Source organism: Oncorhynchus masou, unplaced genomic scaffold (assembly GCF_036934945.1).
Source record: "Oncorhynchus masou masou isolate Uvic2021 unplaced genomic scaffold, UVic_Omas_1.1 unplaced_scaffold_1498, whole genome shotgun sequence".
NCBI lineage: Eukaryota > Metazoa > Chordata > Actinopteri > Salmoniformes > Salmonidae > Oncorhynchus > Oncorhynchus masou.
The window spans coordinates 88781-115000 of record NW_027004989.1 but is presented as its reverse complement, the minus strand read 5'-3'; the positions used below and the strand labels follow the sequence as shown (position 1 = coordinate 115000).

General features: G+C 48.0%; 1 pseudogene; it reads right to left on the bottom strand.

Annotated features, from left to right (window-relative positions):
• Positions 1-23237, bottom strand: part of LOC135531039 (kelch-like protein 5) — a 37844-nt pseudogene extending 14607 nt beyond the window's left edge.
• Positions 23238-26220: the final 2983 nt, after the last annotated feature.

Here is a 26220-nt window from a genome sequence, read left to right as displayed (position 1 = left end):
CCTGTGGAAGGCTTTCAACACCTTGTAGAGTCAACATGGGCCAGCATCCCTGGGGAAGGCTTTCCATACACATGATTTCCAGGTGTTTGACGTCATTCCAACATCAATCAGTCAGCCAGCTAGTCAGTCAATCAGCCAGCCAGTCAACCAGTCAGTCAATCAGTTAGCCAGCCGGTTAATCAATCCGTTAGCCAACCAGTCAACTAGTCATTCAAATCAGTCAGTCAGCTAGCCAATCAGTCAGCCAGCCAGTCACCCAGACAGCCAGCCAGTCAATCAAGTCAGTCAATCAGTCAGACAGCCAATCAATCAGCCAGCCAGCCAATCAGTTAGCCAGCCAGTCACCCAGGAAGTCAATAAATCCATTAAGTCAGTCAATCAGCCAGACAGCCAAGTCAGCTAGCCAATCAGTCACCCAGACAGTCAGTCAGTCAACCAGCCAGTCAATTAATAAATATCAACGTACACCACAACAAACTAAAAGGGTCCGTGCCCCTGGAGGTGTTGTCTGAACAGGTAAAAAGAGATGTACTGCCCCCTAGAGGTGTTGAGATGTACTGCCCCCTAGAGGTGTTGAGATGTACTGCGCCCAGAGGTGTTGAGATGTACTGCGCCCAGAGGTGTTGAGATGTACTGCCCCCTACAGGTGTTGAGATGTACTGCCCCCTAGAGGTGTTGAGATGTACTGCCCCCTACAGGTGTTGAGATGTACTGCCCCTAGAGGTGTTGAGATGTACTGCCCCCTACAGGTGTTGAGATGTACTGCCCCCTAGAGGTGTTGAGATGTACTGCCCCCTACAGGTGTTGAGATGTACTGCCCCCTACAGGTGTTGAGATGTACTGCCCCCTACAGGTGTTGAGATGTACTGCCCCCTACAGGTGTTGAGATGTACTGCCCCTACAGGTGTTGAGATGTACTGCCCCCTACAGGTGTTGAGATGTACTGCCCCTACAGGTGTTGAGATGTACTGCCCCCAGAGGTGTTGAGATGTACTGCCCCCTAGAGGTGTTGAGATGTACTGCCCCCTACAGGTGTTGAGATGTACTTCCCCTAGAGGTGTTGAGATGTACTGCCCCCCCGGAGGTGTTGAGATGTACTGCCCCCTGGAGGTGTTGAGATGTACTGCCCCCTAGAGGTGTTGAGATGTACTGCCCCCTGGAGGTGTTGAGATGTACTGCCCCCTGGAGGTGTTGAGATGTACTGCCCCCTACAGGTGTTGAGATGTACTGCCCCTACAGGTGTTGAGATGTACTGCCCCCTACAGGTGTTGAGATGTACTGCCCCCTACAGGTGTTGAGATGTACTGCCCCCTACAGGTGTTGAGATGTACTGCCCCCTACAGGTGTTGAGATGTACTGCCCCCTACAGGTGTTGAGATGTACTGCCCCCTAGAGGTGTTGAGATGTACTGCCCCCTAGAGGTGTTGAGATGTACTGCCCCCACAGGTGTTGAGATGTACTTCCCCCTACAGGTGTTGAGATGTACTGCCCCCTGGAGGTGTTGAGATGTACTGCCCCTGGAGGTGTTGAGATGTACTGCCCCCTAGAGGTGTTGAGATGTACTGCCCCCTGAGGTGTTGAGATGTACTGCCCCCTGGAGGTGCTGAGATGTACTGCCCCCTAGAGGTGTTGAGATGTACTGCCCCCTAGAGGTGTTGAGATGTACTGCCCCTTAGAGGTGTTGAGATGTACTGCCCCTAGAGGTGTTGAGATGTACTGCCCCCTAGAGGTGTTGAGATGTACTGCCCCCTAGAGGTGTTGAGATGTTCTGCCCCCTAGAGGTGTTGAGATGTACTGCCCCCTAGAGGTGTTGAGATGTACTGCCCCCTAGAGGTGTTGAGATGTACTGCCCCCTAGAGGTGTTGAGATGTACTGCCCCCTAGAGGTGTTGAGATGTACTGCCCTGAGGTGTTGAGATGTACTGCCCCCTAGAGGTGTTGAGATGTACTGCCCCCTAGAGGTGTTGAGATGTACTGCCCCCTAGAGGTGTTGAGATGTACTGCCCCCAGAGGTGTTGAGATGTACTGCCCCCTAGAGGTGTTGAGATGTACTGCCCCCTAGAGGTGTTGAGATGTACTGCCCCCTGGAGGTGTTGAGATGTACTGCCCCCTGGAGGTGTTGAGATGTACTGCCCCTGGAGGTGTTGAGATGTACTGCCCCCTGGAGGTGTTGCAATGTACTGCCCCCTGGAGGTGTTGAGATGTACTGCCCCCTAGAGGTGTTGAGATGTACTGCCCCCTGGAGGTGTTGAGATGTACTGCCCCCTGGAGGTGTTGCGATGTACTGCCCCCTGGAGGTGTTGAGATGTACTGCCCCCTGGAGGTGTTGAGATGTACTGCCCCCTGGAGGTGTTGAGATGTACTGCCCCCTGGAGGTGTTGAGATGTACTGCCCCCTGGAGGTGTTGAGATGTACTGCCCCCTGAGGTGTTGAGATGTACTGCCCCCTAGAGGTGTTGAGATGTACTGCCCCCTAGAGGTGTTGAGATGTACTGCCCCCTAGAGGTGTTGAGATGTACTGCCCCCTGGAGGTGTTGATATGTACTGCCCCCTGGAGGTGTTGAGATGTACTGCCCCTGGAGGTGTTGATATGTACTGCCCCCTGGAGGTGTTGAGATGTACTGCCCCCTGGAGGTGTTGTCTGAACATGTAAAAAGAGATGTACTGCCCCCTGGAGGTGTTGAGATGTACTGCCCCCTGGAGGTGTTGAGATGTACTGCCCCCTGGAGGTGTTGTCTGAACAGGTAAACATAGATATACTGCCCCCTGGAGACAGATTTGGGACAAGGCCTGTCAGTATGACCTAGCTTGAGCAATAGGACAGACAGATTTAGGACAGGGCCTGTGTGTCCTACCTTTAGCAGTAGGGAAGACAGATTTGGGACAAGGCCTGTGTGTCCTACCTTCAGCAGTAGGGAAGACAGATTTAGGAACGAGGCCTGTCAGTATGACCTAGCTTCAGCAATAGGAAAGACAGATTTAGGACAGGGCCTGTGTGTCCTACCTTCAGCAGTAGGGAAGACAGATTTAGGACAGGGCCTGTGTGTCCTACCTTCAGCAGTAGGGAAGACAGATTTAGGACAGGGCCTGTGTGTCCTACCTTCAGCAGTAGGCAAGACAGATTTAGGACAGGGCCTGTGTCCTACCTTCAGCAGTAGGGAAGACAGATTTAGGACAGGGCCTGTGTGTCCTACCTTCAGCAGTAGGGAAGACAGATTTAGGACAGGGCCTGTGTGACCTACCTTCAGCAGTAGGGAAGACCGATTTAGGACAGGGCCTGTGTGTCCTACCTTCAGCAGTAGGGAAGACAGATTTAGGACAGGGCCTGTGTGTCCTACCTTCAGCAGTAGGGAAGACAGATTTAGGACAGGGCCTGTGTGACCTAGCTTCAGCAGTAGGGAAGACAGATTTAGGACAGGGCCTGTGTGTCCTACCTTCAGCAGTAGGGAAGACAGATTTAGGACAGGGCCTGTGTGTCCTACCTTCAGCAGTAGGGAAGACAGATTTAGGACAGGGCCTGTGTGTCCTACCTTCCATTAAAAGCCTCTGACTCTCCACACTGTCTTGGAGCAGAGGGCTACACTCCAGGTCTGCTAGAAACTACACACACACACACACACACACACACACAGAAAAGCAAATTAACAGCAAGTATGTGTTGTCTGTGTGTGCGTGTGTGTGTGTGTGTGTGTGTGGTGTAGTGTGTGTGTGTAGTGCTCTCACCACTTCATCTTGGCTTTTATGGGCCCTCTCCCCTCCCCTGTAAATGTGTTTGGTACGCTCCAACTGATTTATGCTCCATAGACTGAACCAACTGGAGGGGCAGGGAGGGTGATCTGACCTTAAGTGATTTAAAGGGCTTTTCACCATTTAATTAACCAATTATTGACTAGCTGTTTGTCAGGTTGTCTGGGTAGATTGACTGGTCTGGTTGGATGATTGATTGATTTATTTATTGATTGGTTGGATTATAGATTGAGTGATTTCTGGTTGGATGATTGATTGATTTATTTATTGATTGGTTGGATTATAGATTGAGTGATTTCTTGATTGGTTGATTGGTGTATTCCTAGTTGTGATGATGTGAGGTTTGAGAATGGGGGAGATAAAGAGACAGAGAGACACAAAGACAGAGACAGAGACAGAGAGAGACAGAGAGAGAGAGAGAGACAGAGAGAGACAGAGAGAGACAGAGAGACAGAGAGAGACAGAGAGACAGAGAGACACAAAGACAGAGACAGAGAGACAGAGAGAGACAGAGACAGAGAGAGACAGAGAGAGACAAAGAGAGACAGAGAGAGACAGAGAGACCTGTGTTTGCAGTAAAGGCAGTCGTATGTGAGCGAGGAGCGAGGGCAGGTGTGGTTGCCGGGTGGAAACGTCATGGCGGACCCAGCTTAGCAATGCTGTAACCACGGTTTCCTCGTCTGGAACATTCATATCGTCGGAGGACAACAATCTGTCCATCTCTTCTAGCGGGAGGAGGAGAAACTCCTGACCTTTCACCACCTCCACAAACTTCTCCTGAGAGGAGAGAGAGGAGGGAGAGGAGGGAGATGGAGGAGAGGATCAGAGAGAGGAGAGAAGAGGAGAGAGGATCAGAGAAGAGGAGGATGAGAGAAGAGGAGAGGATCAGAGAAGAGAAGAGGATGAGAGAAGAGGAGAGGATGAGAGAAGAGGAGAGGATGAGAGAAGAGGAGAGGATCAGAGAAGAGGAGAGGATCAGAGAAGAGGAGAGGATCAGAGAAGAGGAGAGGATCAGAGAAGAGGAGAGGATCAGAGAAGAGGATGAGAGAAGAGGAGAGGATGAGAGAAGAGGAGAGGATGAGAGAAGAGGAGAGGATGAGAGAAGAGGAGAGGATGAGAGAAGAGGAGAGGATCAGAGAAGGAGAGAAGAGGATCAGAGAGAGAGGAGAGGATCAGAGAGAGGAGAGAAGAGGATGAGAGAAGAGGAGAGGATCAGAGAAGAGGAGAGGATGAGAGAAGAGGAGAGGATGAAAAAAGAGGAGAGGATGAGAGAAGAGGAGAGGATGAGAGAAGAGGAGAGGATGAGAGAAGAGGAGAGGATCAGGGAGAGGAGAGAAAAGAGAAGGGTAGAGGAGAGGAATAGAGCAGCTTTTCCAGTCACCATAGCAATCCTCCATGGAAACAGTAGTTGTGATGATAATGGGGAGACCGTGCGTGTGTGTGTGTGAAGTGAACGGAAAACACGAAAGAGGAAGGGGAAATAAGAGCGGGAGTGTGTACCTACCATGGTGTAGCTGTGAGCAGAGGTGGAGGTGTGTACAGCTCTGTGTGTCTGTGGGAGTGTGTACCTACCATGGTGTAGCTGTGAGCAGCGTGGTGGAGGTGTGTACAGCTCTGTGTGTCTGTGGGAGTGTGTACCTACCATGGTGTAGCTGTGAGCAGAAGGAGGTGTGTACAGCTCTGTGTGTCTGTGGGAGTGTGTACCTCACCATGGTGTAGCTGTGAGCAGAGGTGGAGGTGTGTACAGCTCTGTGTGTCTGTGGGGTGTGTACCTACCATGGTGTAGCTGTGAGCAGTGTGGTGGAGGTGTGTACAGCTCTGTGTGTCTGTGGGAGTGTGTACCTACCATGGTGTAGCTGTGAGCAGCGTGGTGGAGGTGTGTACAGCTCTGTGTGTCTGTGGGAGTGTGTACCTACCATGGTGTAGCTGTGAGCAGCGTGGTGGAGGTGTGTACAGCTCTGTGTGTCTGTGGGAGTGTGTACCTACCATGGTGTAGCTGTGAGCAGTGTGGTGGAGGTGTGTACAGCTCTGTGTGTCTGTGGGAGTGTGTACCTACCATGGTGTAGCTGTGAGCAGTGTGGTGGAGGTGTGTACAGCTCTGTGTGTCTGTGGGAGTGTGTACCTACCATGGTGTAGCTGTGAGCAGTGTGGTGGAGGTGTGTACAGCTCTGTGTGTCTGTGGGAGTGTGTACCTACCATGGTGTAGCTGTGTGTCTGTGGGAGCAGCGTGGTGGAGGTGTGTACAGCTCTGTGTGTCTGTGGGAGTGTGTACCTACCATGGTGTAGCTGTGAGCAGCGTGGTGGAGGTGTGTACAGCTCTGTGTGTCTGTGGGAGTGTGTACCTACCATGGTGTAGCTGTGAGCAGTGTGGTGGAGGTGTGTACAGCTCTGTGTGTCTGTGGGAGTGTGTACCTACCATGGTGTAGCTGTGAGCAGTGTGGTGGAGGTGTGTACAGCTCTGTGTGTCTGTGGGAGTGTGTACCTACCATGGTGTAGCTGTGAGCAGCGTGGTGGAGGTGTGTACAGCTCTGTGTGTCTGTGGGAGTGTGTACCTACCATGGTGTAGCTGTGAGCAGCGTGGTGGAGGTGTGTACAGCTCTGTGTGTCTGTGGGAGTGTGTACCTACCATGGTGTAGCTGTGAGCAGCGTGGTGGAGGTGTGTACAGCTCTGTGTGTCTGTGGGAGTGTGTACCTACCATGGTGTAGCTGTGAGCAGCGTGGTGGAGGTGTCAGCTCTGTGTGTCTGTGGGAGTGTGTACCTACCATGGTGTAGCTGTGAGCAGCGTGGTGGAGGTGTGTACAGCTCTGTGTGTCTGTGGGAGTGTGTACCTACCATGGTGTAGCTGTGAGCAGCGTGGTGGAGGTGTGTACAGCTCTGTGTGTCTGTGGGAGTGTGTACCTACCATGGTGTAGCTGTGAGCAGTGTGGTGGAGGTGTGTACAGCTCTGTGTGTCTGTGGGAGTGGAGTGTAGCTGTGAGCAGCTGGTGGAGGTGTGTACAGCTCTGGTGTCTGTGGGAGTGTGTACCTACCATGGTGTAGCTGTGAGCAGTGTGGTGGAGGTGTGTACAGCTCTGTGTGTCTGTGGGAGTGTGTACCTACCATGGTGTAGCTGTGAGCAGTGTGGTGGAGGTGGACCATGGTGGAGGTGTGTACAGCTCTGTGTGAGTGTGTACCTACCATGGTGTAGCTGTGAGCAGTGGTGGAGGTGTGTACAGCTCTGTGTGTGTGTGGGAGTGTGTACCTACCATGGTGTAGCTGTGAGCAGCGTGGTGGAGGTGTGTACAGCTCTGTGTGTCTGTGGGAGTGTGTACCTACCATGGTGTAGCTGTGAGCAGTGTGGTGGAGGTGTGTACAGCTCTGTGTGTCTGTGGGAGTGTGTACCTACCATGGTGTAGCTGTGAGCAGTGTGGTGGAGGTGTGTACAGCTCTGTGTGTCTGTGGGAGTGTGTACCTACCATGGTGTAGCTGTGAGCAGTGTGGTGGAGGTGTGTACAGCTCTGTGTGTGTGTGGGAGTGTGTACCTACCATGGTGTAGCTGTGAGCAGTGTGGTGGAGGTGTGTACAGCTCTGTGTGTCTGTGGGAGTGTGTACCTACCATGGTGTAGCTGTGAGCAGCGTGGTGGAGGTGTGTACAGCTCTGTGTGTCTGTGGGAGTGTGTACCTACCATGGTGTAGCTGTGAGCAGCGTGGTGGAGGTGTGTACAGCTCTGTGTGTGTACCTACCATGGTGTAGCTGTGAGCAGTGTGGTGGAGGTGTGTACAGCTCTGTGTGTGTGTGGGAGTGTGTACCTACCATGGTGTAGCTGTGAGCAGTGTGGCGGAGGTGTGTACAGCTCTGTGTGTCTGTGGGAGTGTGTACCTACCATGGTGTAGCTGTGAGCAGCGTGGTGGAGTGGTACAGCTCTGTGTGTCTGTGGGAGTGTGTACCTACCATGGTGTAGCTGTGAGCAGCGTGGTGGAGGTGTGTACAGCTCTGTGTGTCTGTGGGAGTGTGTACCTACCATGGTGTAGCTGTGAGCAGCGTGGTGGAGGTGTGTACAGCTCTGTGTGTCTGTGGGAGTGTGTACCTACCATGGTGTAGCTGTGAGCAGCGTGGTGGAGGTGTGTACAGCTCTGTGTGTCTGTGGGAGTGTGTACCTACCATGGTGTAGCTGTGAGCAGTGTGGTGGAGGTGTGTACAGCTCTGTGTGTCTGTGGGAGTGTGTACCTACCATGGTGTAGCTGTGAGCAGCGTGGTGGAGGTGTGTACAGCTCTGTGTGTCTGTGGGAGTGTGTACCTACCATGGTGTAGCTGTGAGCAGTGTGGTGGAGGTGTGTACAGCTCTGTGTGTGTGTGGGAGTGTGTACCTACCATGGTGTAGCTGTGAGCAGTGTGGTGGAGGTGTGTACAGCTCTGTGTGTGTGTGTGGGGGTGTGTACCTACCATGGTGTAGCTGTGAGCAGTGTGGTGGAGGTGTGTACAGCTCTGTGTGTCTGTGGAGTGTGTACCTACCATGGTGTAGCTGTGAGCAGTGTGGTGGAGGTGTGTACAGCTCTGTGTGTCTGTGGGAGTGTGTACCTACCATGGTGTAGCTGTGAGCAGTGTGGTGGAGGTGTGCTCTGTGTGTCTGTGGGAGTGTGTACCTACCATGGTGTAGCTGTGAGCAGTGTGGCGGAGGTGTGTACAGCTCTGTGTGTGTGTGGGAGTGTGTACCTACCATGGTGTAGCTGTGAGCAGTGTGGTGGAGGTGTGTACAGCTCTGTGTGTCTGTGGGAGTGTGTACCTACCATGGTGTAGCTGTGAGCAGCGTGGTGGAGGTGTGTACAGCTCTGTGTGTCTGTGGGAGTGTGTACCTACCATGGTGTAGCTGTGAGCAGCGTGGTGGAGGTGTGTACAGCTCTGTGGTGGTGTAGCTGTGAGCAGTGTGGTGGAGGTGTGTACAGCTCTGTGTGTCTGTGGGAGCGTGTACCTACCATGGTGTAGCTGTGAGCAGTGGTGGAGGTGTGTACAGCTCTGTGTGTCTGTGGGAGTGTGTACCTACCATGGTGTAGCTGTGAGCAGTGTGGTGGAGGTGTGTACAGCTCTGTGTGTCTGTGGGAGTGTGTACCTACCATGGTGTAGCTGTGAGCAGTGTGGTGGAGGTGTGTACAGCTCTGTGTGTGTGGGAGTGTGTACCTACCATGGTGTAGCTGTGAGCAGTGTGGAGGTGTGTACAGCTCTGTGTGTGTACCTACCATGGTGTAGCTGTGAGCAGCGTGGTGGAGGTGTGTACAGCTCTGTGTGTCTGTGGGAGTGTGTACCTACCATGGTGTAGCTGTGAGCAGCGTGGTGGAGGTGTGTACAGCTCTGTGTGTGTGTGGGAGTGTGTACCTACCATGGTGTAGCTGTGAGCAGCGTGGTGGAGGTGTGTACAGCTCTGTGTGTCTGTGGGAGTGTGTACCTACCATGGTGTAGCTGTGAGCAGCGTGGTGGAGGTGTGTACAGCTCTGTGTGTCTGCGTAGCTGCGTATCCCCAGACAGTTAGACGGGTGCAGCTGTTTGATGAGGAAGTTACAGCAGGCCTGGACCACTGACTGGAGCTGGAGGAGACATGATACTGACAATATACACTCTATAGTGTCCTCTCTCAACTCCACACGACCTGGAGAGGCACAGAGAGAGAGAGAGAGACAGAGAGAGAGAGACAGAGAGGCACACAGAGAGAGAGAGAGACAGACAGACAGAGAGAGAGAGAGAGAGAGAGACAGACAGAGAGAGAGAGAGACAGAGAGAGAGAGACAGAGAGAGAGACAGACAGACAGAGAGAGAGAGAGAGAGACAGAGAGAGGCACACAGAGAGAGATACATAATTTGATTACTTTTGTTGCTAAGAATTGAAAGGTAAACTTGTAGTGTAGTCAAGATTTCAAAAGACTTGTGTGTCACACACACACACACACACGTCAGTTTATTAGGTACACCCTAAACCCTCATATACATACACACACACGGCAATTTATTAGGTACACCCTAAACCCTCACATATACTCAGAGGCTCTATAGGGTTGAGGACCGGGGACTGACCAGGACACTCAGAGAGGCTCTACAGGGTTGAGGTCTGGGGACTGACCAGGACACTCAGAGAGGCTCTACAGGGTTGAGGTCTGGGGACTGACCAGGACACTCAGAGAGGCTCTACAGGGTTGAGGTCTGGGGACTGACCAGGACACTCAGAGAGGCTCTACAGGGTTGAGGTCTGGGGACTGACCAGGACACTCACTGTCATGTTCCAGGCTGTGTGTTTTTCAACTCCTCATTTGTCCAGTGTTGATGATGTCGTGTCCACTGCAGACACTTCTTGTTGTTGTTGTTGTTGTTGTTGTTGTTGTTATCTGATAGGAGTGGAACCCTGTGTGGTCGTCTGCTGTAATAGCCAATCCGCATCCGTTTCTGACATCCTGAATCCGGCGTGCCTGGCCCCGCCCATCACACCCCCGCTCAGTCACTTAGTTTCACAACGCAACTGAATGTGCCCAGTCTAAAATGACCGATGGAACAGTAACTGAATGTCTTGATGCCTGTCTGTAGGAGCCATCCATTATGGTGAATGGGACGGTGTACCTAATAAACTGTCCGAAGGAACAGTAACTGAATGTCTTGATGCCTGTCTGTAGGAGCCATCCATTATGGTGAATGGGACGGTGTACCTAATAAACTGTCCGATGGAACAGTAACTGAATGTCTTGATGCCTGTCTGTAGGAGCCATCCATTATGGTGAATGGGACGGTGTACCTAATAAACTGTCCGGTGGGTGTGTGTGATATAATTAGTATAGTACACTTCTTTTGGCCTGAGCCCTACACAGGGGTGGTGTGTAATTGTGTGTACCTGTGTAAGCGTATTGTACCAGCACCCACAATGCATCAGGGTCCACCCCCTCCATCTTAACCTCTTCCTGTTTGGCCTCTCGGACATCACTGGTGAACATGGCCGCAAAGTAGTCAGACACCGACGACAGGACCAGTCTGACAGGAAGGAGAATTCAGATGTTCAGACCAGAGAGAGAGAGAGAGACACAAGACCAGTTTGACAGGGAGGACCTCCTGCCCAATTTAGAGAGACAGATTACACAGATTCAGACCAGAGAGAGAGAGAGAGACCCACAAAATGAGGTGGAAACTGAGCTGCACTTCCTAACCTCCTGCCCAAATGTATGACCATATTAGAGAGACATATTTCCCTCAGATTACACAGATCCACAAAGAATTCGAAAACAAATCCAATTTTGATAAACTCCCATATCTACTGGGTGAAATTCCACAGTGTGCCATCAGAGCAGCAAGATTTGTGACCTGTTGCCACGAGAAAAGGGCAACCAGTGAAGAACACGCACCATTGTAAATACAACACATATCTATGTTTATTTATTTTATCTTGTGTCCTTTACCATATGTACATTGTAAAAACACTGTACTATGTATATGTATATATATATATATATATATAAATATATGACATTTGTAATGTCTATTGTTTTGAAACTTCTGTATGTGTGAACTGTGTCTACTGTTAATTTTTATTGTTTATTTCACTTTATATATTATCTACCTTACTTGCTTTGGCAATGTTAACACATGTTACCCATGCCAATAAAGCCCCTTGAATTGAATTGAAGAGAATTGAGAGACAGAGAGAGAGAGAGAGAGAGAGAGAGACAGAGAGAGAGAGAGAGACAAGACCAGACAGGAAGGAAGGGAGGGGTATTCAGATGTTCAAACTACTATAATGGGAGAGACAGAGAGAGAAAGAGTGAGAAAGAAAGAGAGAGAGAAAAGAGAGATTTTTCAAAGACCAGAATCTGACAGGAAAATCAGGCTTTCATCACGTACAAATATTCAGAAAATGTACTAATTGGGGGCAGAGATTTGTTCAATTTCCACACACTTCCTTCATTGTAGAGGAGCTTAGAAGGATGGAAGAGAGACACAGAGACAGAGAGGAAAGAAAGGACTTAAATGTTAAGGTCATCTATTAATAAGATGACTCTGAACTGTTAAGACAATAAAAGGTTCTAAAACACTGACGGAATGAGATGCACCCTTCACAAAAAAGGTTCTAAAACACTGACGGAATGAGATGCACCCTTCACAATTAAAAGGTTCTAAAACACTGATGGAATGAGATGCACACAATAAAAGGTTCTAAAAACTGACGGAATGAGATGTTAACAATAAAAGGTTCTAAAACACTGACGGAATGAGATGCACCCTTCACAATAAAAGGTTCTAAAACACTGACGGAATGAGATGCACCCTTCACAATTAAAAGGTTCTAAAACACTGACAAAATGAGATGCACCCTTCACAATAAAAGGTTCTAAAACACTGACGGAATGAGATGCACCCTTCACAATAAAAGGTTCTAAAACACTGACGGAATGAGATGCACCCTTCACAATAAAAGGTTCTAAAACACTGACGGAATGAGATGCACCCTTCACAATAAAAGGTTCTAAAACCCTGACGGAATGAGATGCACCCTTCACAATAAAAGGTTCTAAAACACTGACGGAATGAGATGCACCCTTCACAATAAAAGGTTATAAAACATGTGAACCGAACAGTCATTTGTAGAGGGTCTCCATTAAAAAATAAAATAATAATAAATTAATTAATAATTTCTTTGTTTTTTAATTAAATATTTTCTGGTCGACACACCAGTTATGAGAGCAGTGGTTTTCAAATAACTTTTTCAAACTAAAATCAATCAATCAACAATTCCTGCAATCAATCTATTCATAAAAAGTCTCTGTGAGAATCAGATCCATGTACAGGACCAGTCAAAAGTTTGGACACAACTTCTCATTCGAGGGTGTTTATTTTTTTACATTCCACAAATCACCCGACCTCAACCCAACGGAGATGGTTTTGGGATGAGTTGGACCGCAGAGTGAAGGAAAAGCAGCCAACAAGTGCTCAGCATATGTGGGAACTCCTTCAAGAGTTGTTCGGAAAAAGCAGTCCGGGTGAAGCTGGTTGAGAGAATGCCAAGAGTGTGCAAAGCTGTCAAGGCAAAGGATGGCTACTTTGAAGAATGTCAAATATTTTGATTTCTTTAACATTTTTTTGGTTACTATATAATTCCATACGTGTTATTTCAAAGTTTTGATGTCTTCCCTATTATTCTAATGTAGAAAATAGTAAAAATAAAGAAAAACCCTTGAATGAGCAGGTGTGTCCACACTTTTGATTGGAACTGTGTGTGTGTGTATATACATATATATATATATATATATATATATATATATATATATATATATATATATATATATATATATATACATATATATATATATATATATATATACACACATATATATCTGTATGTCCTTCAGAAGAAAGGAGGGAGAGAGAGGGAGAGAGACAGAGACAGAGAGAAAGAGGAGGAGAGAAAGAGAGAGAGAGAGAGGAGAGAAAGAGAGAGAGAGAAAGAAAGAGAGAGAGAAAAGAATGGACTAATAATCTGAAATGAGGAAATAGAAATGACAGTTATGTTCCGTAGTACCAATATAGGACATCTGTCATCTATAGTTCCCCTTTACAATGAGATGCATTATGGGGGAAAAGAGGCCTGGTGTGTGTCTGGGTGTGACAGTGTAGGTCCGTCCCCCGACTAAAACACATCTGGGTCGACCGAGAGTCTTCTGTTCTGTATTTGTCAATATATAGACACATCTTATGTGTTTTAATTAAAAATACAAAAATACAAATATCACATTTCCATAAGTATTCAGACCCTTTAACTCAGTGCTTTGTTGATGCACCTTCGACAGTGATTACAGCCTCGAGTCTTCTTGGGTCTGACGCTACCAGATTGGCACACCTGTATTCGGGGAGTTTCTCCCATTCTTCTCTGCAGATCCTCTCAAGCTCTGTCAGGTTGGATGGGGAACGTCGCTGCACAGCTATTTTCAGGTCTCTCCAGAGATGTTCGATCGGGTTGAAGTCTGGGCTCCGGCTGCGACACTGAAGGACATTCAGAGTCTTGTTCCCGAAGCCACTTGAGTTGTCTTGGTAACGTGCTTAAGGTCGTTTTCCTAGTGGAAGTTGAACCTTCGCCCCAGTCAGAGGTCCGGAGCAGGTTTTCATCAAGGATCCTTTCCCCTCAATCCTGATGAGTCTCCCCAGTCCCTGCTGCTGAAAAACAAACCCCACGGCCTCCTGCTGCCACCACCATGCTTCACTGTAGGGATGGTGTCCTTCCTCCAGACGTGATGCTGCCACCACCATGCTTCACTGTAGGGATGGTGCCAGGTTTCCTCCAGACGTGATGCTGCCACCACCATGCTTCACTGTAGGGATGGTGCCAGGTTTCCTCCAGACGTGATGCTGCCACCACCATGCTTCACTGTAGGGATGGTGCCAGGTTTCCTCCAGACGTGATGCTGCCACCACCATGCTTCACTGTAGGGATGGTGCCAGGTTTCCTCCAGACGTGATGCTGCCACCACCATGCTTCACTTAGGGATGGTGCAAGAATGCTGCCACCACCATGCTACTGTAGGGATGGGATTTATTATGCTGCCACCACCATGCTTCACTGTAGGGATGGTGCCAGGTTTCCTCCAGACGTGACGCTTGGCGTTCAGGCCAAAGAGTTCAATCTGTTGTCATGACGTTGGCCAGTTGGTCAGGTTTATGACCCCCATAAATACCTTCCCCCCCCCCTTTCCTCTCTCTCTCCTAACCAGTTGAAAATATGCTAAATATGTACTTAAAGAATATTATGACAGACCAGTTGTCGTCTGAGACATTATTACTGATGATAGGACAACAAACTGTATCTTGGAAAGTCTACACATTCTAGTTATCAGATTCACATGGAATTGTTGTGCCACCTAAATGTTTAAATATGAAACTATTTGTGAAAAGATTAAATGTAATTCTAAATGCGAGAATTGTTTCCATAAGGTCAATTCTGTTCACTCCGTGGCCCCGCCCAAGTGAACAGACATTGGTTGTAAACTATGAAACACACCCTTCTTTTATTTTATGACATCATTAGTAATCAGTGTATGACCCATCCTGTGTATGTGTAATTCTGTGTGACTGTTTAGGTATTTAAGTAAATAAATAATGAAACCAAATGTTGTATTGCTGATTCAACTTGTTAGCCAGGGTTCATGAAGATTCAAGAATTTACAACTTTCAGATGAGACTGAATAAGGTGACGATTAAATATTGACTGCTATTGATGTAAAAGATGACCAGGTCTTTAAGAGTTTATTCGGAAGACAACAGCTCTATAAACATTATTTTCGTGGTGCCCCGACTTTCTAGTTAATTACATTTACATGATTAGTTCAATCAGGTGATATTAATTACAGAGAAATTATTTTATAGAATAGTCCTATCACTTCATCCGGCATAGCAAAGACACGGCATTAGGTTTCATCAGACCAGAGAAAATGGTTTCTCATGGTCTGAGAGTCTTTAGGTGCCTTTTGGCAAACTCCAAGCGGGCTGTCATGTGTCTTTTACTGAGGAGTGGCTTCCATCTGGCCGCTCTACCATGAAGGCCTGATTGGTGGAGTCCTTCTGGAAAATTCTCCCATCTCCACAGAGGAACTCTGGAGCTCTGTCAGAGTGACCATTGGGTTCTTGGTTCTTGGCCTTTCTCCCCTGATTGGTCAGTGTGGCCGAGCAACCAGATCTTATTAGAAGAGTTTTAGTGGTTCCAAAACGTCTTCCATTTCAGAATGATGGAGGCCACTGTGTTCTTGGTCACCTCCCTGACCAAGGCCTTTCTCTCTGAATGGTCAGTGTGGCTGGGCAACCAGATCTTATTAGAAGAGTTTTAGTGGTTCCAAAACGTCTTCCATTTCAGAATGATGGAGGCCACTGTGTTCTTGGTCACCTCCCTGACCAAGGCCTTTCTCTCTGATTGGTCAGTGTGGCTGGGCAACCAGATCTTATTAGAAGAGTTTTAGTGGTTCCAAACGTCTTCCATTTAAGAATGATGGAGGCCACTGTGTTCTTGGTCACCTCCTGACCAAGGCACTTTCAATGGTCAGTGTGGCTGGGCACCTTTATTAGAAGAGTTTTAGTGGTTCCAAAATCTTCCATTTCAGAATGATGGAGGCCACTGTGTTCTTGGTCACCTCCCTGACCAAGGCCTTTCTTCTGATTGGTCAAACATCTTATTAGAAGAGTTTTAGTGGTTCCAAAACGTCTTCCATTTCAGAATGATGGAGCCACTGTGTTCTTGAGGACCTTCATAGCAACATTTGTTGGTACCCTTCAATCCTGTGTCGAGGCTCTTAAGGTTTTCCTGACCTGCTTGTCAACTGTGGGACCTTATATAGACAGGTGTGTGCCTTTCAAAATCATGTCCAAATCAATTCATTTTACCACATGTGGACTCAATTAATTTGTAGAAACATCTCAAGGATGATTAATGGAAACAGGATGCACCTGAGCTCAATTTCAGTCTCATAGCAAAGGGTCTGAATACTTATGCAAATAAGGTATTTCCGTTTTTTTTTTTTACTTTGATAGATTTGCACAAAATATGGGGTATTGTGGGGTATGTCACTATGGGGTACTGTGATGTCATTATGGGGTACTGTGAGGTCATTATGGGGTACTGTGAGGTCATTATGGGGTACTGTGATGTCACTATGAGGCAGTGTATTAATTTAAATATATTTTAGAATGTATGTCACATTAAATGTGGAAACAGTCGAGGGGGGTGGGGGGTCTGAGTCCTTTCCCGAAGATGCTGTAACATCAAAACAGGGGCATGTTCACTGGAGGTAAAAGCTGTCCAATCAAAACAGGGGCATGTTCACTGGAGGTACAAGCTGTCCAATCAAAACAGGGGCATGTTCACTGGAGGTAAAAGCTGTCCAATCAAAACAGGGGCATGTTCACTGGAGGTAAAAGGAGGAAGTCAGATGTGGAATAAATGTGAATAGTTAAAAATAGAAGAAGATAAAGCTGTGCTGATTACAAATGTCATTTATATATATAATTATATATTTATACGTGCGTGTGTGTGTGTGTGTGTGTGTGTGTGTGCAGTTTTAGTCAGAGGTTTACACACACCTTAGCCAAATACATTTCAAAACTCAGTTTTTCACAATTCCTGACATTTAATCCTAGTACAAATTCCCTGTTTTAGGCCAGTTAGGATCACCACTTTATTTTAAGAATGTGAAATGTCGTCAGAATAATAGTAGAGAGAATGATTTATTTCAGATTGTATTTCTTTCATCACATTCCCAGTGGGTCAGAAGTTTACATACATTCCATTAGTATTTGGCAGCATTGCCTTTAAATGATTTAACTTGGGGTCAAACGTTTCTGGTTGTCTTCCACAAGCTTCCCACAATAAGTTGGGCGAATTTCGGCCCATTCCTCCTGACAGAGCTGGTGTAACTGAGTCAGGTTTGTAGGCCTCCTTGTTCGCACACACACTTTTCAGTTCTTCCCATACATTATCTATAGGATTGAGATCAGGGCTTTGTGATGGCCACTCCAATACCTTGACTTTGTTGTCCTTAAGCCATTTTGCCACAGCTTTGGAAGTATACTTGGGGTCATTGTCCATTTGGAAGACACATTTGTGACCAAGCTTTAACTTCCTGACTGATGTATTGAGATGTTGCTTCAATAGATCCACATAATTTTCCTTCCTCGTGATGCCATTTATTTTGTGAAGTGCACCAGTCCCTCCTGCAGCAAAGCACCCCCACAACATGATGCTGCCACCCCCGTGCTTCACAGTTGGGATGGTGTTCTTCGGGTGTAATTAGCCTCCCCCTTTTCCTCCAAACATAACAATGGTCATTATGGCCAAACAGTTCATGTGCAGTTGCAAAGCGTAGTCTTGCTTTTTTATGGCGGTTTTGGAGCAGTGGCTTCTTCCTTGCTGAGCGGCTTCTTCCTTGCTGAGCGGCCTTTCAGGTTATGTCGATATAGGACTCGTTCTACTGTGGATATAGATACTTTTGTACCTGTTTCCTCCAGCATCTTCACAAGGTCCTTTGCTGTTGTTCTGGGGTTGATTTGCACTTTTCGCACCAAAGTACGTTCATCTCTAGGAGACAGAACGCGTCTCCTTCCTGAGCGGTATGACGGCTGCGTGGTCCCATGGTGTTTATAGTTGCGTACTATTGTTTGTACAGATGAACGTGGTACCTTCAGGTGTTTTGGAAATTACTCCCAATGGTGAACCAGACTTGTGGAGGTCTACAAATGTTTTTCCTGAGGTCTTGGCTGATTTCTTTTGATTTTCCCATGATGTCAAGCAAAGAGGCACTGAGTTTGAAGGTTGGCCTTGAAATACATCCACAGGTACACCTCCGATTGACTCAAATGATGTCAATTAGACACCATTTTCTGGAATGTTCCAAGCTGTTTCAAAGGCACATTCAACTATGTAAACTTCTGACCCACTGGAATTGTGATACAGTGAATTATAAGTGAAAGAATCTGTCTGTAAACAACTGTTGGAAAAATGACTTGTGTCACAAAGTAGATGTCCTAACGGACCTGCCAAAACTATAGTTTGTTAACAAGATATTTGTGGAGTGGATGTAAAAAACGAGTTTTAATGACTCCAACTGTGTGTGTGTGTGTGTGTGTGTGTGTTACCTGTGAGCAGGTATTCTCCTGTCCCCTGCCACAAGAGTGACGTCACACAGCTGTTTGGTTCGGAGGTAGGTCTCCATCCTGCTGAAGGTCAGGTCTGCGTGTGCGTGAGCCGTGTACACACACTCGTCGGGGGACACACATGGCTCCATCGACACACATGAGGACAGCGTTGCGCTGCTGTTGGAAGTCCCACACACACACATACACACACACACACACACACACACACACACACAGTATGTATTTTATTGACTTTGTTTAACTAGTGTTCACCTGCGAGAGAAAGACGAGATGTACACACCATCACACACACACACTTTCAAGATAGTGTTTTAATTGCACTGAGCCAGAATGGCTCCCAGTTTCTCCATATCTTTACCAACACAAGGGAAACTGAGCAGAGCACTGAGCCAAAATGGCTCCCAGTTTCTCCATATCTTTACCAACACAAGGGAAACTGAGCAGAGCACTGAGCCAGAATGGCTCCCAGTTTCTCCATATCTTTACCAACACAAGGGAAACTGAGCAGAGCACTGAGCCAAAATGGCTCCCAGTTTTTCCATATCTTTACCAACACAAGGGAAACTGAGCAGAGCACTGAGCCAGACTGGCTCCCAGTTTCTCCATATCTTTACCAACACAAGGGAAACTGAGCAGAGCACTGAGCCAAAATGTCTCCCAGTTTCTCCATATCTTTACCAACACAAGGGAAACTGAGCAGAGCACTGAGCCAGAATGGCTCCCAGTTTCTCCATATCTTTACCAACACAAAGGAAAACTGAGCAGAGCACTGAGCCAAAATGTCTCCCAGTTTCTCCATATCTTTACCAACACAAGGGAAACTGAGCAGAGCACTGAGCCAGAATGGCTTTGACACATTATTCAGTAGTGGCAGTATGGAAGACAAAACGCATCTTGGCTAGTCTGTCATCTGTGGGTGAGTCATTGTGAGTGAATAAGTGTGTGTGTGTGTGTGTGTGTCTTTAGCTCTGAGAGCGAGAGAGAAAGATGTAGAGAGAGAGGGAGAGAGAGACATGGCGAGAGAGAGAGAGAGCGAGAGAGACATGGCGAGAGAGAAACTTCTGTATGTGTGATGTCTACTGTTAATTTTTATTGTTTATTTCACTTTATATATTATATACTTTACTTGCTTTGGAAATGTTAACACATGTTTCCCATGCCAATAAATCCCTTAAATTGGATTGAGAGAGAGAGAGACAGAGAGAGACATGGCGAGAGAGAGACAGAGAGACAGACACAGAGAGAGAGAGACACATGGCGAGAGAGAGAGACATACATTCACAGATTCTTTGTAGAAGCACCTCTGTCATTTATGTTAGTGTTGTGGAGTAACATCAAAAATGTGGTGAATGACGAGGGGTGTGAGTACCGTTTGAAGGACTGTATACATTGAGAATACAAAACGTTAAGACGAGGGGTGTGAGTACCGTTTGAAGGACTGAAAACACTGAGAATACAAAACAATAAGACGAGGGGGTGTGAGTAATCCGTTTGAAGGACTGTATACACTGAGAATACAAAATGTTAGGAACACCTGCTCTCTCTCTACATGACAGACTGACCAGGTGAAAACTATGATCCCTTACCTGTTAAATCCACTTCAATCAGTGTAGATGAAGGAGAGGAGACATGTAGATGAAGGAGAGGAGACATGTAGATGAAGGGGAGGAGACATGTAGATGAAGGAGAGGAGACATGTAGATGAAGGGGAGGAGACATGTAAATGAAGGAGGAGACATTTAGATGAAGGAGATAATTGGGACATGGATTGTGTACAGTGACTAAAGATTGAAGTGCCTTTGAACGAGGTAGAGGTGCATGTTTGATGAAGAACTGCAACGCTGCTTGGTTAGATAATCCTGAATGAATCGTGAATGATGATGAGTGAGATACACAGATGTCATATCCCCCATAACCTCTCACCATTACAATAACAGGAGGGAGTTAGCATGTTATATCATACCACCAAGACATGCTAACCTCTCACCATTACAATAACAGGCGGGAGTTAGCATGTTATATCATACCACCAAGACATGCTAACCTCTCACCATTACAATAACAGGCGGGAGTTAGCATTTTATATCATACCCCCAAGACATGCTAACCTCTCACCATTACAATAACAGGCGGGAGTTAGCATTTTATATCATACCCCAAGACATGCTAACCTCTCACCATTACAATAACAGGGGAGTTAGCATTTTATATCATACCCCCAAGACATGCTAACCTCTCACCATTACAATAACAGGCGGGAGTTAGCATTTTATATCATACCCCCAAGACATGCTAACCTCTCACCATTACAATAACAGGGGAGTTAGCATTTTATATCATACCCACCAAGACATGCTAACCTCTCACCATTACAATAACAGGGGGAGTTAGCATTTTATATCATACCCACCAAGACATGCTAACCTCTCACCATTACAATAACAGGGGAGGTTAGCATTTTATATCATACCCCCCAAGACATGCTAACCTCTCACCATTACAATAACAGGGGAGGTTAGCATTTTATATCATACCACCAAGACATGCTAACCTCTCACCATTACAATAACAGGGAGGGGTTAGCATTTTATATCATACCACCAAGACATGCTAACCTCTCACCATTACAATAACAGGCGGGAGTTAGCATTTTATATCATACCCCCAAGACATGCTAACCTCTCACCATTACAATAACAGGGGAGGGTTAGCATTTTATATCATACCCCCAAGACATGCTAACCTCTCACCATTACAATAACAGGGGAGGTTAGCATTTTATATCATACCACCAAGACATGCTAACCTCTCACCATTACAATAACAGGGAGGTTAGCATTTTATATCATACCCCAAGACATGCTAACCTCTCACCATTACGGTAGACCTACAATAACAGGGGGAGGTTAGCATGTTATATCATACCCCCAAGACATGCTAACCTCTCACCATTACAATAACAGGCGGGGAGTTAGCATTTTATATCATACCACCAAGACATGCTAACCTCTCACCATTACAATAACAGGCGGGCCTCCATTTATATCATACCCCCCAGACATGTAACCTCTCACCATTACAGACAGGGCCTCCATTTTATATCGGTAGACCCACAGACATGCCTCCACCATTACAATAGACCCACAGAGGGCCTCCTATATCGGTAGACCCACAGACATGCCTCTATATTAGACCTACAGAGGGCCTCCTATATCATAGACCCACAGCTAACCTCCTATATTACAATAGACCCACAGGGGCCTCCTATATATCATAGACCCAAGACATGCTAACCCTCACCATTACAATAGACCCACAGAGGGCCTCCTATATCGGTACCCCAAGACATGCCCTACAGCGGGCCTCCTATATACGGTAGACCCACAGAGGGCCTCCTATATACGGTAGACCTACAGAGGGCCTCCTATATACGGTAGACCCACAGAGGGCCTCCTATATACGGTAGACCCCCAGAGGGCCTCCTATATACGGTAGACCTACAGAGGGCCTCCTATATACGGTAGACCCACAGAGGGCCTCCTATATACGGTAGACCCCCAGAGGGCCTCCTATATACATACGGTAGACCCACAGAGGGCCTCCTATATACGGTAGACCCACAGAGGGCCTCCTATATACGGTAGACCCACAGAGGGCCTCCTATATACGGTAGACCCACAGAGGGCCTCCTATATACGGTAGACCTACAGAGGGCCTCCTATATACGGTAGACCTACAGAGGGCCTCCTATATACGGTAGACCTACAGAGGGCCTCCTATATGCGGTAGACCCACAGAGGGCCTCCTATATACGGTAGACCTACAGAGGGCCTCCTATATACGGTAGACCTACAGAGGGCCTCCTATATGCGGTAGACCCACAGAGGGCCTCCTATATGCGGTAGACCCACAGAGGGCCTCCGAAATACGGTAAACCTATGTTGAATGCTGCTTGCTATACAAAGTTGATCATTCAGTAAAAATCTATAGAGAATTTAACTTTGTACAAAAAGTAGGCTACCTAACAGAAAGTAGGCTACCTAACAGAAAGTAGGCTACCTAACAGAAAGTAGGCTACCTAACAGAAAGTAGGCTACCTAACAGAAAGTAGGCTACCTAACAGAAAGTAGGCTACCTAACAGAAAGTAGGCAGGCTAACAGAAAGCTAACCAAAAGTTAGCCGAAACACAGACCTACGTTAAAGCACCGAGAGGAGACAACAAGCCCAACTCATTCTCCTCCTACCTGCAGGAGCTGGAGGCAGTGTCGTCGCGGTTATTATTTCTCTCGGTTCCCGTCAGACCCGTCTCCTCTTCAGCCACGGGAACAGACGCCTCCGGTACCGCGGGTTGGAGGAGCGATGAGCCGTCCCCGGGGCGCTCTGTGTCCGTTACCGGCCGAGAGTGAGAGACAGACAACCGGGTGACCCACTCCGGTTGGCTGAAGGACCGCGGACATGAGGAATGTCCAGCTGCCGCGGCTGCAAACGCTGTTACCGGGAGGTGATCAGTGGGACTCCCAGCATAATTATCCGTAAACGTTCTGTTATTGGCGTTGCATGAACTATTACCACTACAACTACCGTTACCGCTCGTTCCAACAGCTACTATGCAGTCATTTCCTGTTCTGGTGCCGTTACCGGTTCCGTTACTGGTAGAACAGACACTAACAGAGGGGCTCTGGTTCTCTCCGGGGCTGGCCCCTGCTTCTCTCCCGGTAAAGAAGTCTCCTAGCGGGGGGTTGTGGTGCGCGGGAACAGCCGGGTGACCGAACCACCTCCATCGGCTCCGGAGAATCTGCTTCACATCGAAGTCCTTCCGCAGAGAAGAGGAGCTGGAGCCGCTGGTTGACATTCGGGCTCTGGAGACCGGGAGAAATGTCCCGGGGCTCGTACCTAGTTACCGTCGTTACTGTACTACAGCTCTCTTTGAACCTCCGCGGTTACAACTGAGGAAGGGAGACTTGAGGAGAAGACGGAGAGAGAGAGAGGCAGCACAGCACTCCGTTCTGTTTCCAAAAGAACACGGTGGAGGAGTTCTCCTCTCCCTCCTATGCTGGTGCTCACCGACAACACACACACACACACACACACACACACACACACACACACACACCCTCTCTCTCTCTCTCCACGTTGCAACGAGCACAACGGAGCTCGTAATTGGGCCACTATCTCTGTGTGTGTGTAAAATGACCGCCTCCACATAACACACACAGTTCTTCATCCATACGAAAGGGGAATTTATTGTGTCAAACGATTTATGCACAAACCAGGCAACATTTTACACATATGGAAAATAGAATATTCTGGTGGTATAGGACAATAAGGTGTGTGTGTGTGTTAGGCATTAATTATTCTCTCATCTAATGAACTGGAGAGCAATGAGGAGATGGACACTGTCTCTCTGGAGAGCAATGAGGAGATGGACACTGTCTCTCTGGAGAGCAATGAGGAGAGGGACACTGTCTCTCTCATCTAATGAATTGAGAGCAATGAGGAGAGGGACACTGTCTCTCTCTAATGAGAGCAATGAGGAGAGGGACACTGTCTCTCTGGAGAGCAATGAGGAGAGGGACACTGTCTCTCTGGAGAGCAATGAGGAGAGACACTGTCTCTCTGGACACTGTCTCTCTGGAGAGCAATGAGGATGGACACTGTCTCTCTGAGGAGAGGGACACTGTCTAGAGCAATGAGGAGAGGGACACTGTCTCTCTGGAGAGCAATGAGGAGAGGGACACTGTCTCTCTGGAGAGCAATGAGGAGATGGACACTGTCTCTCTGGAGAGCAATGAGGAGAGGGACACTGTCTCTCTGGAGAGCAATGAGGAGAGGGACACTGTCTCTCTGGAGAGCAATGAGGAGAGGGACACTGTCTCTCTCATCTAATGAACTGGAGAGCAATGAGGAGAGGGACACTCTCTGGAGAGCAATGAGGAGAGGGACACTGTCTCTCTGGAGAGCAATGAGGAGATGGACAGATGGACACTGTCCTCTGGAGAGCAATGAGGAGATGGACACTGTCTCTCTGGAGAGCAATGAGGAGATGGACACTGTCTCTCTGGAGAGCAATGAGGAGATGGACACTGTCTCTCTGGAGAGCAATGAGGAGATGGACACTGTCTCCTGAGAGCAATGAGGAGGCACTCTCTGGAGAGCAATGAGGAGATGGACACTGTCTCTCTGGAGAGCAATGAGGAGATGGACACTGTCTCTCTGGAGAGCAATGAGGAGATGGACACTGTCTCTCTGGAGAGCAATGAGGAGATGGACACTGTCTCTCTGGAGAGCAATGATCTAATGAACTGGACCCTACAGAGGGACCCTACAGAGGGACCCTACAGAGGGACCAAAGGAACCCTAAAGTGTGTCCTTAGAACCAACTGAGAAGAACTCTGTCTGTTCCTCATCTCTGGGCACCTCTCCATCTCCATCTGCATTGCAGCATTCCCAGAGATTGTTAATGACTGAGTGGATCCCCGAGGACCAATTATCTTGGCCATGTTCTGTTATAATCTCCACCTGGCACAGCCAGAAGAGGACTGGCCCACCCCTCAGAGCCTGGTTTCTCTCTAGGTTTATTATCTCCACCCGGCACAGCCAGAAGAGGACTGGCTCACTCCACAGAGCCTGGTTCCTCTCTAGGTTACTTCATTGGTTCTGGCCTTTCTAGGGAGTTTTTCCGAGCCACCGTGCTTCTACACCTGCATTGCTTGCTGTTTGGGGTTTTAGGTTGGGTTTCTGTACAGCACTTTGAGATATCAGCTGATGTAAGAAGGGCTTTATAAATACATTTGATTGATTGATTGATCACATCCCTTCACTCCCTCTCTTCCCCGAGGACCCATCCCGTTTCTTCTCCGAGACCCATTTTCTTCTCCGATCCCATGATCCCGTGATTTCTTCCGAGGACCCATCCCATTTCTTCCCGAGGTCCCATCCCATTTCTTCTCCGAGGACCCATCCCATTTCTTCTCCGAGGACCCATCCCATTTCTTCTCCGAGGTCCCATCCCATTTCTTCTCCGAGGACCCATCCCATTTCTTCTCCGAGGACCCATCCCATTTCTTCCCATTTCTTCTCCGAGGACCCATCCCATTTCTTCTCCGAGGACCCATCCCATTTCTTCTCCGAGGACCCATCCCATTTCTTCTCCGAGGACCCATCCCATTTCTTCTCCGAGGACCCATCCCATTTCTTCCCCGAGGACCCATCCCATTTCTTCCCGAGGACCCATCCCATTTCTTCCCCGAGGACCCATCCCATTTCTTCCCGAGGACCCATCCCGAGGACCCATCCCATCCCGTTCTTCTCCGAGGACCCATCCCATTTCTTCCCCGAGGACCCATCCCATTTCTTCCCGAGGACCCATCCCATTTCTTCCGAGGACCCATCCCATTTCTTCCGAGGACCCATCCCATTTCTTCCCCGAGGACCCATCCCATTTCTTCCGAGGACCCCCATCCCATTTCTTCCCCGAGGACCCATCCCATTCTTCTCCGAGGACCCATCCCATTTCTTCCCGAGGACCCATCCCAGTCTTCCCCGAGGACCCATCCCAGTTCTTCCCCGAGGACCCATCCCAGTTCTTCCCGAGGACCCATCCCATTTCTTCCCGAGGACCCATCCCATTTCTTCCCCGAGGACCCATCCCAGTTCTTCCGATCCCATTTCTTCCCGAGGACCCATCCCATCCGCACCGCAGGGCAACAACCATCCAGTCACCTTCCTGAATAACCCAATGGACACACCCTACATACAACAGACCTCGACTACATTAGGATATAGACACACCTAGCAGAATGTAGTCTACATACAGACCTCTCTACTACAGTAGG